Consider the following 19,812-nt stretch of genomic DNA (forward strand, 5'->3'; position numbering starts at 1 on the left):
CATATTTGTAGGTATTACCTGAGGAATCTTTGCCTACCTTAAGACTTCAAAGATTTTTCTCTTGTATTTTGTTCTACAAGTTGTATAAATTTAGATTTTGTATATACGTTCATGTTTCAATTTTTGAGTTAATTAAAAAATTTTTTTAATGTTTATTTTTGAGAGAGACTGAGTGTGAGTGGGGAGGGGCAGGGAAAGGGAGACAGAGACACAGAATCTGAAGCAGGCTCCAGGCCCTGAGCTGTCAGCACAGAGCCTGATGCAGAGCTTGAACTCATGAACTGCGAGATCATGACCTAAGCTGAAGTCCGATGCTTAACCCACTGAGCCACCCAGGTGCCCCTGAGTTAATTTTTATGAATTTGTGAGACATGGGGATTGAAGTTCTTCACTCCCTCCTGCTTGCTTTGCTTTCTTGTCTTCCTTCCTCCTTTTTTCTTTTTTTTCTTTTCTTTTTTCTTTTCTTTCTTTCAGCATAGATGCCCAATTCTTCAAGCATTATGTGTTTAAAAAAAAAAAGAAGTGTCATCTCCTCCATTGAATTGCCTTGACATCTAAGTAAAAAAAAAAAAAAAAAAAAAAAAAGCTAGCCATGTGTGGTAAGAACTCCTTCTGAACTCTGATCTCTTTCATTTATCTCCATGTCTGTCTTTGCACTAATATCACATTGTCTTGATTAGTGTAGCTTTATTTTTTTTAATGTTTATTTACATTTTTTGAGAGAGAGTGTGAGTGGGGGTGGGGCAGAGAGAAAGAAAGAGAACCCCAAGTAGGCTCCATGCTGCCAGCACAGATTCTGACATGGGGCTTGAACTCAACAAAACTGCGAAATCAGGACCTGAGCCAAAATCAAGAGTCAGACGGTTAACTGACTGAACTACCCAGGCACCCAATGACTATTGTAGCTTTGTAATAAGCAGAGCCCAAGCTAGCTACTCCCAGACAGTCCATACCGATTCATGAATTCATCTGCTTTCAAGCACGTAGTATACTTAAGCTGGCCATGTGAAAGCAGTTACTTAATTTGTATTAAAGCTTAAAGAGCTGAAACTACAACCTGATTTGCTTTCATATATTAAGGTTTTTAATTATGTTCCTGTTTCATGTATTTCTTGTGGTACCTATATTTCTAATGGTGTCTTTTATATACATACTTTACATATTAAATATATAGGAACATTTCTTATTTTCATACAACAGTGTTGCCTCCCTATTTCTTGAAAGGCATGGCCCATTTGGCATGTTTTTGTTTCCCACTTTCGAGATAAGAATATCTCTTGTGACAGCATCAACTGGTAATAATGGTGATTGACCCTGAGACACTCAGCATTGAGGAGGTGATGGCATGGTGGGGGGCAGAGACTGTGGACAACCGGGGAGGGCTGGCACTGCTGAAGGGACATAGCCCCTCGGTGCCACTGTTGGCATATGTATTTCTAGCCCAGTTTGCCAAATTTTTAGAGAGGCCAGAAATATTTGGATTTGAACATGTCTCAGTTTAAAACACAAAATCTCTGTGCAAGCCAAACCAAACTTTCCTGCAGGACCACATTTGGCCACATGCTCCCCTGGTCTGCACAATAAATAAGAGTACAAAAAAATGAGAGAAAAATTGATCCCAGGCTACAGAGTAAGTCTGCACCATATCTGACAGGGGTGGATGGAAAGGAATGATTACCTTAGAAACTTTTGAAAAACAATTTTTTAAATAGACTTTGTTCTTAGATCAGTTTTGTTTATTTTTTAATTTTAATTGAACTATGGTTGACAGATCAGTTTCAGGTGTTCAGCATAGTGATTCAAAAACTTTAAACATAAAATGCTCACCATCTGTTATGGTTCAGTGTTGATACAGTATTATTGGCTATATTCCCTATGCTGTATTTTTCATTTCTGTGACTTATTTACTTTATAACTGGAAGTTTGTATCTTAATTCCCTTCACCTATATCACCCATCTCCCTACTCCCTTGCCCTCTAGAACCTACCATTTTTTTTCTCTGTATTTATGAGTCTGTGTTTTTTATTTGGTTGAGTGGTTCTTAGAGTATACATATAAGTGAAATCCTAAAGTATTTGTCTTTCTTTGACTTACTGCATTAGATATCTGATAGGTCCTTCCATATTGGATGGCAAGAAATGACAAGATTTCTTTTTTCCCATTGGGTGATATTCCATTGTGTATATGTACCACATCTTCTTAATTCATGTCTTGATGGACACTTAAGTTGCTTCCATATCTTGACTATTGTAATTAATGCTGCAGTAAATATAGAGGTGTATATATCTTTCCTAATTAGTCTTTTTAATTTTTTTCAAGTAAATATAGAAGTGGAATTACTGGATTGTGTGGTACTTCTATTTTTAGTTTTTTGAGGAACATCTGTGCTATTTTCCACAGCGGCTGCACCAGTTTACATTCCCACTGACCATTTACAAGGGTTTCTTTTCTCCATGTCCTCACCAAAACTTATTTCTTGTCTTTTTGATACTAGCCCTTCCGATGAGTGTGAGGTGATATCTCATTGTGGTTTTGATTTGCATTTCCCTCATGATTAGTGATGTTGAGCATCTTTTCGTGTGTCTCCCATCTATGTTGACTTTGGAAAAATATCAATTCAGATCCTCTGCTCATTTTTAAATGAGATTGTTCAGTTTATTTTTGGTATTGTAGGAGTTCTTTATATATCTTAGATATTAACCCCCTATTGGATATATCATTTGCAAATATATTCTTCCATTCACTAGTTGCCTTTTCATCTTGTCTATGGTTTCCTTCACTGTGCAAAAGCTTTTTAGTTTGATATAGTCCCCACTGTTTATATTTGTTTTTGACTTCATCACTTGGGTAGACATAGCCAGAAAAATGTTACAAGGGTGATGTCCACTAGATTACCACCTGCTTTTTCTTTTAGCAGTTTTATGTTTTCAAGTCTCACATTTAGGTCTTTAATCCATATTGACTATTTTTATTTATGGTGTAAAAAATTGGTCTACTTTTATTCCTTTCCATGTAACTGTCCAGTTTTCCCAGCACCATCTGTTGAAGAGACTGTCTTTTCCCCATTCTATATTCTTGCTTCCTTTGTCATTGATTGACAGTATAAATATGAGTTTATTTATGGGCTCTTTATTGTATTCCATTGATCAGTGTGTCTGTTTTGTTTGGTTGGTTGGTTGGGTTTTTTTTTTTGTTTTTGTTTTTTTTTTTGCTAGTACCATACTGTTTTGATTACTGTAATTTTGTAGCATAGTTTGAAATCTGGGCTTATGATACCTCCAATTTTGTTTTTTCTTAAGATTGCTTTGACTGTTTGGGGTCTTTTGTGGTTCCATACAGATTTTAGGATTAATTTTTCTAGTTCTGTGAAAAATACTATTTTTAAAACATTTTTTAACATTCATTTATTTTTGAGAGCCAGAGAGAGACAGAGCATAAGTGGGGGAGGGGCAGAGAGCGAAAGGGAGACACAGCATCCAAAGCAGGCTCCAGGATCTGAGCTGTCAGCACAGAGCCCAATGCAGGACTCGAACCCATGAACCACAAGACCATGACCTGAACTGAAGTTGGTGCTTAACCAACTGAGCCACCCAGGCACCCCTACTATTGTTGTCTTGATGAGGATCTCATCGAATCTGTAGTTTGCTTTGGGCCATATGGACATTTTACCAATTCTTCCAGTCCATGAACATGGTACATCTTTCCATTTGTTTATGTCATCTTTTATTTCTTTCAACAATATCATAGTTTTCAGAGTATGGTCTTTTACCTCTTTGGTTAAGTTTATTCCTAGGTATTTTATTCTTGTTGATGTAATTGTGAATGGTATGGTTTTGTTAATTTCTTTTACTGCTACTTTGTTATTGCTGTATAGAAATGCAACAGATTTCCATTTATTTTTGTATCCTGAAACTTTAATGAATTCATTTATTCATTCTAACAGTTTTTTTTTTTAATGAGGTCTTCAGGATTTTCTATATATAATATCATGTTATCCACAAATAGTGATGGTTTTACTTATTCTTTCCAGTTCAGATTCCTTTTATTTCATCTAATTGCTGAAGTCCTAACCACAGCACTATATTGAATAACGTGGAGATGGGAATTCTTACCTTGTTCCTAATCTTAGAGGAAAAGCTTTCACCTTTTCACCCTTGAGTCTGATGTGAGCTGTGGGTTTGTAAGGTGTGGTCTTTATGATGTTGAAGTATGTTTCTTCTATACCCACTTTGTTGAGAGTTTTTGTCATGAAGAGATGCTGAGTTTTGTCAAATGGTTTTTCTGCATCTGTTTGATTTTTCATTAATGTGGTGTATCATGTTTACCAGTTTGCATATATTGACACCTCCAATAAATCTCACTTGATTGTGATGAATGATACCTTTAATGTACTTTTTAAATGTTTATTTTTTTTTTTTTGAGAGAGAGAGCAGAGTGCAAGTGGGGGAGGGACAGAGAGAGAGAGAGAGAGAGAGAGAGAGAGAGAGAGACACAGAATCTGAAACAGGCTCCAGGCTCTGAGCTGTCAGCACAGAGCCCGATGCAGGGCTTGAACTCATGAACTGGCAGATCATGACCTGAGCCGAAGTCAGATGCTTAACCGTCGGAGCCACCTAGGCCTCCCATTTTGAATGTATTTGGTTAGTTAACATTTTGTTGATGATTTTTCCATCTAAGTTTATCAGAGATACTGGTCTGTAATTTTCTTTTTTTGTAGTATCTTTTTCTGGTTTTTGTATCTGGATAATGCTGATCTCATAGAATGAATTTGGAAGCATTCTTTCCTCTTCTATTTTCTGGACTAATTAAGGATAGTTATTAAGTCCTCTTCAGTCTTTGGTTGCATTTACTTGTGAAGCCATTGGGTCTTGGACTTGTGTTTATTGGGAGTTTATTGATTCAATTTTGTTACTAGTAATTGGTCTGTTCAGATTTTCTATTTCTTCCTAATTATGGATTATCATAGATTATTGTGTTTGTCTAGAAATTTATCCATTACTTCTAGGTTGTTTAATTTGTTGGCATATAACTTTTGTAGTAATCTCATAATTCCTTGTATTTCTTTCGTGTATTTGGAATGTGTTTCTTTTCTTTCATTTGTGATTCCATTTGAGTCTTTTTTTCCCCTGAGTCTGGCTAAAGGTTTATCAATTTTATGTTTTCAAAGACCTACCTCTTAGTTTCATTGATCTTTTTTTTTAAATGTTTATTTATTTTTGAGAGAGGGGGGAGAGGCAGAGCGTGAATAGAATAGGGCAGAGAGAGAGAGGGAGAGACAGAATCTGAAGCAGGCTCCAGACTCTGAGCTGTCAGCACAGAGCCCGACGTGGAGCTCAAACTCACGAACCATGATATGGTGACCTAAGCCAAAGTCGGACGCTTAACCGACTGGGACCTTTCATTGATCTTTTCTATTTTTTTAATCCCCATTTATTTCTTCTCTGATCTTTATTATTTCTTTCCTTCTGCCAACTTGGCTCTGTTCTTTTTCGAGCTCCTTTTAGTGGTAAGTTTAGATTGCTTATTTAAGATTTTGGTTTTTTTTTTAACATAGGCCTGAATTGCTGTAAATTTTCTCTTAGAACTGCTTTTGCTATGTCCCAAAGATTTAGAAGTTATGTGTTTCCATTTCCACTTGTCCCAGGTATTTTTTATGTTTCTCTATGATTTCTTTGTTGAGCCATTGGTTGTTTAGTATCATGTTATTTAGCCTCCCCATTTATGTTTCTTCTAGTTCTTTTATTATAATTAATTTCTGATTTTATACCATTGTGGTTGGAAGAGATGCATAATGTAATTTCAGTCTTCTTAAATTTATTGAGACTTGTTTTGTGGCCTAACATGTGGTCTATCCTGAAGAATGTTACATGTGCACTTAATAAGAATGTATATTCTGCTCTTTTTGGATAGAATGTTTTTTTTTCTTTCTTTTTTTTATTATGAAATTTATTGTCAAATTGGTTTCCATACAACACCCAGTGCTCATCCCAACAGATGCCCTCAATACCCATCACCCTCCCTCCCACCCACCCCCCCCCCCCCACCCCCCCATAAATCCTCAGTTCTCAGTTTTTAGGAGTCTCTTATGCTTTGGCTCCCTCCCTCTCTAACCACTTTTTTTCTCCCCCCCCCCCCCCCCACGGTCTTCTGTTAAGTTTCTCAGGATCCACATGGGAGTGAAAACATGTGGAAACTGTCCTTCTCTGTATGACTTATTTCACTTAGCATAACACTCTCCCGTTCCATCCATGTTGCTATAAAAGCCCATATTTCTTTCTTTCTCATTGCCACGTAGTACTCCATTGTGTATATAAACCACAATTTCTTTATCCATTCATCAGTTGATGGACATTTAGGCTCTTTCCATAATTTAGCTATTGTTGGGAGTGCTGCTGTAAACATTGGGGTACAAGTGCCCCTATGCATCAGTACTCCTGTATCCCTTGGGTAAATTCCTAGCAGTGCTACTGATGGGTCATAGGGTATGTCTATTTTTAATTTTTTGAGGAACCTCCACACTGTTTTCCAGAGCGGCTGCACCAATTTGCATTCCCACCAACAGTGCAAGAGGGTTCCCGTTTCTCCACATCCTCACCAGCATCTATAGTCTCCTGATTTGTTCATTTTGGCCACTCTGACTGGTGTGAGGTGATATCTGAGTGTGGTTTTGATTTGTATTTCCCTGGTGAGGAATGACAAGCATCTTTTCATGTGCCTGTTGGCCATCTGGATGTCTTCTTTAGAGAAGTGTCTATTCATGCTTTCTGCCCATTTCTTCACTGGATTATTTGTTTTTCGGGTGTGGAGTTTGGTGAGCTCTTGGATAGAATGTTTTTTTAAAAAACTTTTTCAGATGTTGAATTTTTCTTTTTTTATTTTTAAACATTAATTTATTTAAGTTCAAGTTAGGTAACATATAGTGTAGTATTGGTTTCAGGAGTACAACCCAGTGATTCATTGCTTACATATAACACCTAGTGCTCATTGCAACACGTGCCTTCCTTAATGCCCATCACCCATTTAGCCCTTCCCTCCCCCCACCTCCCCTCTAGCAACCTTCAGTTTGTTCTCTGTAGTTAAGAGTCTCTTATGGGTTGCCTCCCTCTCTGTTTTTTAAAACAAAGACTGTAACAAGAGATAAAGAAGGGAATGTCTAAGGGGTTTATCCATCAAGAAGATCTAAGAATTATAAATATTTATGCCCCCAATTTGAAAGAACCCAAATATATAAATCAGTTGATCACAAACATAAATCAATTCATTGATAATACCATAATAGTAGGAGACTTTAATACCTCACTTACAGCAATGGACAGATCATCTAAGCAGAAAATCAAAAAGGAAACAGTGGCTTTGAATGATACACTGGAACAGATGAACTTAATATATTCAGAACATTTCATCTTAAAGCAGCAGAATACACATTTTTCTCAAGTGCACGTGGAAAATTCTCCAGGATAGATCACATACTAGGTCACAAATCAGCTCTCAACAGGTACAAAAAGATCAAGATCATACCATGCATATTTTCAGACCACAACACTATGAAACTTGAAATAATCCCAAGAAAAAATTTGGATGGGATGTTCTGTATATATCTGTTAAGTCCATCTGGTCTAATATGTTATTCAAAGCCACCTTACTTATTTTCTGCCTGGGCGATCTATCCATTGATACAGGTTTGGTGTTAAAGCCTCCTACTATTACTGTATGACTACCAATTCCTTCTAAATCTGTTAACATTTGCTTAATATTTTGATGTGCTTCTATATTGGATGTATAGATATTTATGAATGTGTCTTCTTGTTGGGTTGGTCCTTTTATCATTACATACTGCCCTTTTTCTCTTGTTACAGCTTTGTTTTATTTTATTTTATTTTCAATATATGAAATTTATTGTCAAATTGGTTTCCATACAACACCCAGTGCTCATCCCAAAAGGTGCCCTCCTCAATACCCATCACCCACCCTCTCCTCCCTCCCACCCCCCATCCACCCTCAGTTTGTTCTCAGTTTTTAAGAGTCTCTTATGCTTTGGCTCTCTCCCACTCTAACCTCTTTTTTTTTTTTCCTTCCCCTCCCCCATGGGTTTCTGTTAAGTTTCTCAGGATCCACATAAGAGTGAAAACATATGGTATCTGTCTTTCTCTGTGTGACTTATTTCACTTAGCCTAACACTCTCCAGTTCCATCCACCTTGCTACAAAAGGCCATATTTCATTCTTTCTCATTGCCACGTAGTACTCCATTGTGTATATAAACCACAATTTCTTTATCCATTCATCAGTTGATGGACCTTTAGGCTCTTTCCATAATTTGGCTATTGTTGAGAGTGTTACAGCTTTGTTTTAAAGTACATTTGATAAAGCATTGCTACCTCAGATTATTATTTTTGTTTCCATTTACATGGATGGTCTTTTTCCTTTTTTTTTTTTTTTTTTTTTTTTTTTTTTTTGCTTTCAGTCTGTATGTATGTTTAGATTTAAAGTGAGTCACTTGTAGGCAGCATGTAGAGAGACGTCCTGTTTTGTTATCCATTCAGTCACCCATCTTTTGATTGTGGCATTTAGTCTGTTTACTTTATAGTAAGTATTGATAGATATGTATTTATTGCCGTTTTGTTTTCGTTTTTCTTTTCATTTCTTTTTGAAATGTTTGTTTTGAGAGAGAGATAGAGACAGACAGGCAGACAGCATGAGCGGGGAGGGGGCATAGAGAGGGGGAGAGAGAGGATCCCAAGTGGGTTCCACACTGTCAGTCCAGAGCCTGATCCTATGAACCATGAGATCATGACCTGAGCTGAAATCAAGTGTCAGATGCTTAACCAACTGAGCCACTCAGGTACCCCATTTTTTACTCTTCTTTTTTTTCTTTTGGTATTCTCTTTTCCTTTCTTCTTCTCCTGTTCTCTTTCCTTGTGATTGATGACTTTTTTAGTGTTAAACCTGAATTCTTTTTCTTTATTTTTATGTGTCTTTTATAAGGTTTTGATTTATGGTTACCATGAGGTTTGTATATAACTTTTTGAACACATTCTTAAAAGTTTTACATGTTCATTCTTCTTTCCTCATTTTGTGTATGGGATGCCATATTTTGTCTTTTTGTAAGTGTAGCCATTGACAATTTTTTTGTAGATATAATTGATAGTACTTTCATGTTCTAACTTTAATAGTTTTATAAGTGACCTTCTGTGTGTTTGCTTTTACCAGTTAATTTTATTTCTTTTTAAAAAGTTTTTATATTAATTTGAGTTAACAGTGTTATATTAGTTTCAAGTGTATAATACGTAATTCAATAATTTCACACAACCCCCAGTGCTCATCATGACAAGTGCACTACTTAATCCCCATCACCTATTTCACCCATCCTCCCTCACAACTTCCCCTCTGGTAACCATCAGTTTGTTCTCTATAGCAATTTTCTTCCTTTTGTAATTTTCTTTTAGTTACAGTCTTTTCTTTCCCATTTCAAGACGTCCCTTTAACATTTCTTGTAAGGCCAGTTCAGTGGTGATGAAGTTTTTAAACTTTTGTTTGGGAAACCATCTCTCCTTCAGTTCTTAATGATAACCTTGCAAGATATAGAGTATTCTTAGGTGTTGGTTTTTTTCTTTTCAGCACTTTGAATATATCCTGCCACTCTCTTCTGACCTGCAAAGTTTCTGCTGAAAAATCAGCTGATAGTCTTATGGGCTTTCCCTTATATGTAACTGTTTGCTTTTCTCTTGCTACTTTTTAGAATCTCTCTTTATCATTACTTTTTCCTGTTTTAGTTATTATGTGTTTTGGTGTGGACCTCCTTGGGTTCATCTTGTTTGGGGCTGGCTGTCTGTGCTTCTTGGACCTGGATGTCTATTTCCTTCCTCAGATTAGGAAGTTTTTAGTTATTATTTCTTCAAACAAATTTCTTCCCCATTCTATCTTTTTCTTCATATGAATGCAAATGTTATTATGTTTGATACTGTCCTAGATGTCCCTTGACCCATCCTCATTTGAAAAAAAATTTTTTTTCCTCTATAGCTTTGTTGTTTTTTACTACCCTATCTTCCAGATTACTGATCCATTTTTCTTCACTCTCTAATCCCGAAGTTTATTCCCTCTAGTGTATTTTTTATTTCAGTAAATGCATTCTTAAACTCTGACTTTTGAAAAATATTTTTTCCTCTAAGGAAATCTAATTAGTAATCAAAAATCTGCCAAAAAACAAGAGTCCAGGGCCAGATGGCTTTCCAGGGGTATTCTACCAAACATTTAAGGAAGAGTTAATACCTATTCTCTTAAAATCGTTCCAAAAAATAGAAATGGAAGGAAAACTTCCAAACTCTTTCTATGAAGCCAGCATTACCTTGATTCCAAAACCAGGCAGAGACCACGCTAAAAGTAGAACTATAGACCAATTTCCCTGATAAACATGGATGCAAAAATCCTCAACAAGATATTGCCAACCGGACCCAACAGTACTTTAAAAAAATTATTCACACAACCAAGTGGGATTTATACCTGGGATGCAGGGCTGGTTCAATATCCACAAAACAATTAACGTGATTGATCACATCAATAAAAGAAAGGACAAGAATCATATGATCCTCTCAATAGATGCAGAGAAAGCATTTGACAAAATACAGCATCCTTTCTTGACAAAAACCCTCAAGAAAGTAGGGATAGAAGCATCATACCTCGAGATCATAAAAGCTGTATATGAACAACCCAATGTTAATATCATCCTCAATGGGGAAAAACTGAGAGCTTTCCCCCTAAAGTCAGGAACAAGACAGGGATGTCCACTCTCGCCACTGTTATTCACCATAGTATTGGAAGTCTTAGCCTCTGCAATCAGACAACACAAAGAAATAAAAGGCATCCAAAGTGGCTGGGGGGGGGGGGGGGGCGGGTCAGACTTTCACTCTTCGCAGATGACATGATTATCTATATGGAAAACCCAAAAGATTCCACCAAAAAACTGCTAGAATTGATTCATGAATTCAGCAAAGTTGCAGGATATAAATCAATTTACAGAAATCAGTTGGATTCCTATACACCAACAATGAAGCGACAAAGAAATCAAGGAATTGATCCCATTTACAGTTGCACCAAAAACCATAAAATACCTAGGAATAAATCTAAGCAAAGAGGTGAAAAATCTATACGCTGAAAACTATACAAAGCTGATGAAAGAAATTGAAGAAGACACAAAAAAATGGAAAAAGATTCCATGCTCCTGGATAAGAAGAACAAATATTGCTAAAATGTCAATACTACCCAAAGCAATCTACATATCCAATGCAATCCCTATCAAAGTAACACCAGCATTCTTCACAGAGCTAGAACAAATAATCCTAAAATTTGTATGGGACCAGAAAAGACCCCGAATAGCCAAAGCAATCTTGAAAAAGAAAACCAAAGCAGGAGGCATCACAATCCCAGATTTCAAGCTATACTACAAAGCTGTAATCATCAAGACAGTGTGGTAATGGCACAAGAACAGACACTCAGATCAATGGGACAGAATAGAGAACCCAGAAATGGACCCACAAACGTATGACCAACTAATCTTTGACAAAGCGGGAAAGAATATCCAATGGAATAAAGACAGTCTCTTCAGCAAGTGGTGCTGGGAAAAATGGACAGCGACATGCAGAAGAATGAACCTGGGCCACTTTCTTACACCATACACAAAAATAAACTCAAAATGGATGAAAGACCTCAATGTAAGACAGCAAGCCATCAAAATCCTCGAGGAGAAAGCAGGCAAAAACCTCTTTGATCTTGCTCGCAGCAACTTCTTACTCAACATGGCTCTGGAGGCAAGGGAAACAAAAGCAAAAATGAATTACTGGGACCTCATCAAAATAAAAAGCTTCTGCACAGCGAAGGAAACATTCAACAAAACTAAAAGGCAACCGACAGAATGGGAGGGGATATTTGCAAATGACATATCAAATAAAGAGTTAGTATCCAAAATCTGTAAAGAACTTATCCAACTCAACACCCAAAAAACAAATAACCCAGTGAAGAAATGGGCAAAAGACATGAATAGACACTTCTCCAAAGAAGACATCCAGACGGCCAATGGACACGTGAAAAAATGCTCAACATCACTCATCATCAGGGAAATACAAATCAAAACCACAATGAGATACCACCTCACACCTGTCAGAATGACTAACATTAACTCAGGCAACAACAGATGTTGGCAAGGATGCAGAAAAAGAGGATCTCTTTTGCATTGTTGGTGGGAATGCAAGCTGGTGCAGCCACTCTGGAAAACAGTGTGGAGTTTCCTCAAAAAATTAAAAATAGAACTACCCTAGGACCCAGTAATTGCACTACTAGGCATTTATCCATGGGATACAGGTGTTTTGTTTCAAAGGGATACATGCACCCCTTGTTTATAGCAGCACTATCAGCAATAGCCAAAGTATGGAAAGAGCCCAAATATCCATCAATGGATGAATGGATAAAGAAAATGTGGTGTGTGTGTGTGTGTGTGTGTGTGTGTGTGTGTGTGTGTGTGTGTATACACACAATGGAGTATTATTTGGCAATCAAAAAGAATGAAATCTTGCCATTTGCAACTACATGGATGGAACTGGAGGGTATTATGCTAAGTGAAATTAGTCAGAGAAAGACCAAAATCATATGACTTCACTCATATGAGGACTTTAAGAGACAAAACAGATGAACATAAGGAAGGAAAACAAAAATAATATAAAAACAGGGAGGGGGACAAAACAGAAGAGACTCATAAGTATGGAGAACAAACTGAGGGTTACTGGAGGGGTTGTGGGAAGGGGGATGGGCTAAATGGGTAAGGGGCATTAAGGAATCTACTCCCAAAATCATTGTTTCACTATATGCTAACTAATTTGGATGTAAATTTTAAAAAATAGAAAATAAAATTTAAAAAAATTAATAAAAAAATTTTTTTTCTCTTTTTTGAAATTCTCACTGATTTCATCCATTTTCCTTTCAATTCTAATATCTTTATGACTATTTGAACTCTTATCAGGTAGATTGCTTTTCTTCATTTAGCTTAGCTTTTTTTGTGGTTTGTCTTCATCTTTGATTTGGAACATATTCTTTGTCTCCTCATTTCGTCTGACTCTCTGTGTTTGTTTGCGTGTATTAGGTAGGTTAGCTAAATTCCTGGTCTTGAAAGTGGTAGCCTCACGTAGAAGGCATCCTGTGGTGCCTTGTAGAGCAGTACCCCTGGTCACCAGAACCAGATGCTGCAGTGGCGTCCCTTGTGTGGGCTGCTTGCACCTTCTGGTGTGTCTGAGCTGTGACTGTTGCAGGTGTACTGGTGGGTACTGCCTATCCCTTACATGTCCCCTGCAGCCCTGCTGCAGCATCTGGAGGTGCACTGGTGGGTGGCAGAGCCCTCGGCCTTTGCTGTCTGTAGTGATCAGCCACAACTGCTATGGGTGCACTGGTGGGCACTACTTTCCTTCAGCACAGCTTGCTGAGAGGCCCAGTTGCAAGTACTGTGTGTATGCTGTTGAGTGGGGTTAGCTATTCCCCATTCTGGGCAGTAGTTGCTTTGGGAAGACACCGGTCCCATCTGAGGGTGCTTGCTGGGTGTGGTGGGGTGGGGGCCGCTTTGAGGGGTGCCTGCCTGGGTAGGCAGATTGGGTGAGGCGTGTCTGAAGGGGAGTGCCAGGGCAGGGCAAGTGGTGCTAGCATGGTAGGTAATGTCAGGACTGGCTCCCACAAGCATTGGGTTATGTGGGCTGAAGAAAGTTCCTGCAGATGCCCACCTGTGTGACACAGATACTAAAATTAGTAGATCTCCTTCATGCGTAACCCAGGTGCTTCTCAAACTTCTACTTCTGTGCTCGGACCCTTCTTGGGTGATATAGTCTGCTGGCTCTTTAAAGCAGAGACTTGGTTTCCTTTAGCTCCTCTGTCTCTCTGGGAGTTCAGCCCTACTGATTTTTAAAATTTTTTCAATGTTTATTTATTTTTGAGAGAGCAAGAGCAAGAGACAGCATGAGCAGGGGAAGGGTAGAGAGAGGAAGACACAGGATCTGAAGCAGTCTCCAGGCTCTGAGCTGTCAGCAGGGCTTGAACTCATGAACCATGAGATCATGATTTAAGCCAAAGTCAGACACTTAACTGACTGAGCCACCCAGGCACTCTGAACCCTGCTGAATTTTAAAGCCAGATTTTATGATGACTTATCTTCCCAGTGCAGGTCCTCAGGGCCAGGCATCCCTGGTGTGGGGCTCCATCCCTTCGCTGCTCCCTCCTGCTCGTGGGTAGCCATGCTGGTGGGTTGGTTCTCAGCTGCATCTCTGCTCCTCCTCTGCTATTTAGTGTGGCCTTCTCATGACTTAAGGTGTGGAAGGTCTGTTCTCTCAGTCTTCAGGTCATTTTCAGAGTGAGCTGTCGTATATGTAGTTGTTGCCTTGGCTTGTCCCTGGGAGATGGTGAGCTCAGAATGCTCCCACTCCCTCATCTTCCTTCTTTCTCCAAAAAAAAACCAGAACTGTTTTTGATTTATAGAAAAACTGAGGAGATACTAGAAAGTTCCCCTATACTACATACCCAGTTTCCTCTTTTATTAACATTTTACATTAATATAGTACAAGTATTACAACTAATGAAACAGTATTAACTAAAGTATATTCTTTATTTAAATGTCCTTAATTTTTGTCTAGTGGCCTTTTTCTGTTTCAGGGTCCCATCCTAGATACCACATTACATTTAGTTGTCCTGTCTTTCTAGGTTCTTCTTGATTATGACAGTTGCTCAGATTTTCCTTGTTATTGATGATCTTGACAGTTTTGAGGAGCACTGGCTAGGTGTATTATAGCATGCTCCTCTATTGGCATTTGACTGATTTTTTTTTCCATGATTAGATTGTGGAGTTATGGGGTTTTGGGAAGAAGACCACAGGGGGAAAGTGCTACTTTGATAACATCATGTCAAGGGTACAGAGAATCAACATTATTTAATAACACAAGGTGTTTTGGTTCTGGCCATTGGGAGCTTTTTCAGTTGGCTATGTCCTTTTGACATACCTCCATCAATGTGGGTTTGCTTGAAGTTCTTGTTTGTTTTTGAACACTTCCTTATGTTCTGGTGCTCCCAGATGCTCAGGATCTCCTTGTGTATGTTCTGCCCCACTCCTAGAATCAGCCATTTCTCCAAGGAACCCTGTTTCCTTTTATTGGAGAATGGTATTAGAAAAGACCACACATGTAAAGTCCCATTCAGTACATCATAAAAATACATAATTTGTCAGTGTTGTTGTTAACCTTGATCATTCAGCTGAGGTAGGTTTCATCAGACCTCTTTATTGTAAAGCGTGTTCCCCACTCCAACCATTCTTCCAGGCTGTTCTTTTGGGAGGAAGTTCCTGTGTGCAGCACATACAGGAGTGGGGAGTTTTGTTCCATCTCCTGGGAGGGTTACTGACATAAAATTTTTGGAATGCTTCTGAATGGGAGATTTATCTATTGCCCATTAACTTATTCAATTATTTGCATAATTCAAGTGATATTAGTATTTAGTATTTACACTTTAGGGTGTAATCCATTATTCCTTAATTTGTTGCTCACATTGTTTTCAGCTTTGACCAATTAGAACATTTTCAGTTGACTGTGCCTTTTACATGTACCCATCAGTGTACAGCTTTTTATTTATTTTTGTTTGGGGGAACTTCCTTACTTTTTGGCTCTAAAGATACCATGGGATATGTCTTGAATATTTTCTTCCCCAGACCTAGAATCAGTTACTTCTCCAAGTACCTCTGGTTCCTTTTATTAAAGTATAGTATTAGAAGCCAAGACTTGGGCACCAGGTGGGCTCATTGTTACTGGAGTGTCATTGTTTCTGAGCCCTGACAGTTGATAAAGCAAGAAAATGTGTGTCTGGTACTAACCCGTGTGTATACACATATCCGTATCTGTATAACCATCTCAATGTTCAATTAAACATGAGTTCATATTGATGTCCCTAGCTCTAATCCATAACCAAATGGATCATTCTAGCCTTCTCTTCTGCTTGTCTGTAAATTCTTTCTCCAACGGTGAGAAATTTGACTCCTTTCATCCACCCTCCCCAAAAGATCTTTTTATTCATTAAAAAATTTTTTTTTGATGTTTATTTTAGAGATCGGGCACAAGCAGCAGAGGGACAGAGAAAGAGGGAGCCACAGAATCCGAAGGAGGCTCCAGGCTCTGAGCTGTCAGCACAGAGCCTGACGCAGGGCTTGAACCCACGAGCCGTGAGATCATGACCTGATCTGAGGTCAGATGCTTAACTGACTCAGCCACCCTACCTTTTTTTTTTTTTTAATTAAGGAACGCAGTGGAACTTTCTTCTCAGAGGCCCATGTACCCGAATTCCCTTCTGCTTGGAACATTTTTGGTATTCCTTTCCACTGTGGTTAATGCTTCAGGCTTTAGGCTTAGCTCATGCTGATGTCCTCAAGGAAACTATAGCAGCTCCCAGATCATGTCAGATCGTCTGCAGCCTGCTCCTGTCACATTGTACACTTCCCTTACAGCCTTCATCAGCATAGAAATTAAGTAACTAATTTTGCAATTCAATGTATCATTGACTTTTCTCTTCTGGAATGTTGGCTTGGTAGGCAAGGACCTTGTAATCCTTGCTCAGGGCCTAGCACAGCACTGGACATACATTATGTGATAGGTGTTTAGTGAAAAAATACAGCAAGTATGAAAGAAATGTTAGATTTGTTCTTTAACCCAGTGACATACGAGATGGGTTTATAATGTAACATTAGGAACACTTACTTATGCTTTCTAGAATTCTCATATACATTAAGTAATTAGCTTATGCACCTCAAAAGTTCATGCTGTGGAAATAGGGGTTTTCAGAAATCAAAATAGGCAAAAAAAGATCCAAGGCAATATAAAGCTATGTGAGGGATACTGTGGAATGAATAGCATCGAGCCAAGTATCAGTTAGTTGGGAAATGATTGCTAAAGTCATCAGGGGCAGATGCAAGAAAGAGAAAGTACAGATAGGACATTAATTTTCGAAGTTGTTACAAAGGAAATGTATGGGTATTTTGGATTATGTAATGTAGTTTCTCTGTTGGAAAATGTCAGATGTTTATGCACAGTAACCTTGGCTCCAGGTCATTATTTCTGTATTCTTTCCTTACATTTTTTCTGCTCTTTCCTTTGTGTCTTTAGTTCATTGGATCCTGCCACAATTCCGTGTGTTTTTCTCTCTCATTGAAATTGTTAGTTTAAAAAGCAGGATACAGCATGTAACATTCTTTATTGTAATTCTACTCCTTGAGGTTGCCTATAGTGTTTTAAATTTAAGAAGATCAAGAACTTTATTCACTTCCCTTTGGACAAAATAAAACAAGATTTCACCTCAGTGGTATGTCTTAAAGGAAGCTAAAGGCATTTGTTTAACTTTTCTGTTTTACTCTGAGGGCATTTTGATGATCACCTACATGTGATCTTCTGAAGTGTTCCAGTCCCTGTAGCTGACTGTCAGCCATACCCCAAAGGTGGGACCAAAAGGATGCAGCTTAAAGCTGCAGAAAAAATAGTTGGCTAAAAACCACCAGCAGATTGTTGGTGAGGGTCACCAGACACAGGCGTGGGCTATATTTACCTGCCTCCCTCCTTTTCTGGAGAAGATAAAGATAAACAAGCACCAGCTGCCCTGGGAGAGTTTAAATGGCATTTAGCCTGGAAGAGTGTGAAGATGCACCAGATGTGTCTTTTGTGTCCTTTGTAGCCATTGGGTCTATGGAAATTACTCTGCCCATAATTTTGGCTGGTTAACGTTGCTCTGTAAGTCCTATTTAATTGGGGTCATAGTGGGAGGAATAAATGACAGATTATGACTTTGGTATTGAATAAATAGGAAGAGAATGCTTTGGGGACCAGACCTATTTGTCATAATGTAACAGTTATAAATATATGAATTGCTTTCTCTTTATCTTAATATCTAATTGATATCTTAATACCTTAATATCTTAATGCTGTAGTCCTCTGTTTTAGGTTGGAGCTCATACCAGGCACTTGAAGATGTGTCTGTTATGTAACCACTATTTTGTTAAGGAAGTAACAAAGCTTTTAAACACGGAGAATATTTTAGTTCTACAAAAGTGCTTTTGGGGCACCTGGGTAACTCGGTTGGGTGTCTGACTTAAGCTCAGATCATGATCTTGTAGTTTTTGAGTTCAAGGCCCGCATCAGGCTCTGTGCAGTTAGTGAGTTTGAGCCCCATGTCGGGCTCTGTGCTAAGAGTTCAGAGCCTGAACCTGCTTCAGATTCTGTGTGTGTCTCTCTCTCTCTCTCTGCCCCTCCCCCTGCTCATGCTCTGTGCCTCTCAGTCTGTCTCTGTGTCTCTCTCACAAATAAATAAACATTAAAAAATTTTCTTAAAAAAGTGCTTTTGCTTTTAATAGTCATTGTTACATTTCTCCCCCTCCTCAGAAAAGAAGGTGGCTGCCAAGGAATCCTTCAAGAGCATAGATTGAGTGAAAAGGACATGGAACAAAGGATAGATCCCAGGGGTGAAATGAGGAAGTTCTGTAAATAGCTGTGCTATTTTCCTTTGAAATGTCTGGCACACTCTATGTAGCACAGTGGTGGTGTGCCGGGGGGCTGCGTGTCTGATGAAGCATTTCATGTTGACTCTCAGAACAGTGCACACGTGGCAAGGGCATCTGGATCTTTCCAAAGTATTATACTCAAATGACAAAACTTTTTTTAAATTTAGCATACTTGGCAATATAATCCTGCCTTTTCACCTGCATTCAAATAGTCACTCTTTCATCTTTTAACACCCCGTTCTCTTAAAAAAAAAAAAATCAAACAGAGGTAAGTGTTAGCTTGGAATGTGCTAAGGTAAACCTTCATTTTCTAGCAAGAAACTGGCACAGAAACGTGAAGTTTTGCTTCTTTGGTTCATCTCATTACTTGGAACCTGAGGCTATTCCTCAGTCTATGGGCCAAATCCTACATGTCTTCCATGGCCCAGCGGAAGTGAAAAGCCTGCCATAAAATGCGCTGGGGTCATGGTTAATCCCCTTACCGGTGGTCTCACAGTTATGGTTTATTCTCTTTAATGGTGATTTCTGTCTTCCTATTTTATTTTTATTTGAGAGAGAAGGGGAGAGGAGTATTCTCTTTAATGGTGATTTCTGTCTCCCTATTTTATTTTTATTTGAGAGAGAGAGAAGGGGAGAGGAGCAGAGGGAGAGAGAGAATCCCAAGCGGGCTCCACACTCAGTGCAGAGCCTGATGGGGGGACTTGATCTCACAACCCTGGGATCATGACCTGAGCTGATATTGAGAATCAGACACTTAACTAACTGAGCCACTCAGGCACCCTCTTCCTATTTTAAAAACAGTTTTGACTTCTCTTTTATTGTCTCTCCTCCTCTCCTGATTGTGACCTTTGTCCCTTGCCTTGCTCAGGCACACACTGCTTACTCATTACACGTGGCCCACATTTCAGTTAAGTGCTTACACACTTAAGAATTTTTGGCATCTGATGTATGCAGGGCATACCCTATGCATTTTCTTTTCTTTTTTTTTAAATTTTTAAACATTTATTTCTGAGAGAGCACAAGTGGGGGTGGGCAGAGAGAGAGAGAAACACAGAATCTGAAGCAGGCTCCAGGCTCTGAGCTGTCAGCACAGAGCCTGACACTGGGCTTAAACTCACAAACTGTGAGATCATGACCTGAGCCGAAGTTGGATGTTTAACCAACTGAGCCATCCAGGGACCCCTCAACCTATCCATTTTCAAGAAGACACACAAGTCTGAGATGGGGTCTTTTTACCAATGTTTAGCATATTGAAAATTTA

The 19,812-nt window shown here is 38.6% G+C and overlaps 1 protein-coding gene across 1 annotated transcript in view; it reads left to right on the top strand.

Annotated features, from left to right (window-relative positions):
- B3GAT2 (beta-1,3-glucuronyltransferase 2) overlaps positions 1–19,812 on the top strand; it is a 95,147-nt gene that overhangs the window by 38,894 nt on the left and 36,441 nt on the right. The window lies entirely within an intron of this gene.

This window comes from Panthera pardus, unplaced genomic scaffold (genome assembly GCF_024362965.1).
Source record: "Panthera pardus isolate Hobbes unplaced genomic scaffold, ASM2436296v1 HiC_scaffold_17, whole genome shotgun sequence".
In the NCBI taxonomy this organism is placed as follows: Eukaryota; Metazoa; Chordata; class Mammalia; order Carnivora; family Felidae; genus Panthera; species Panthera pardus.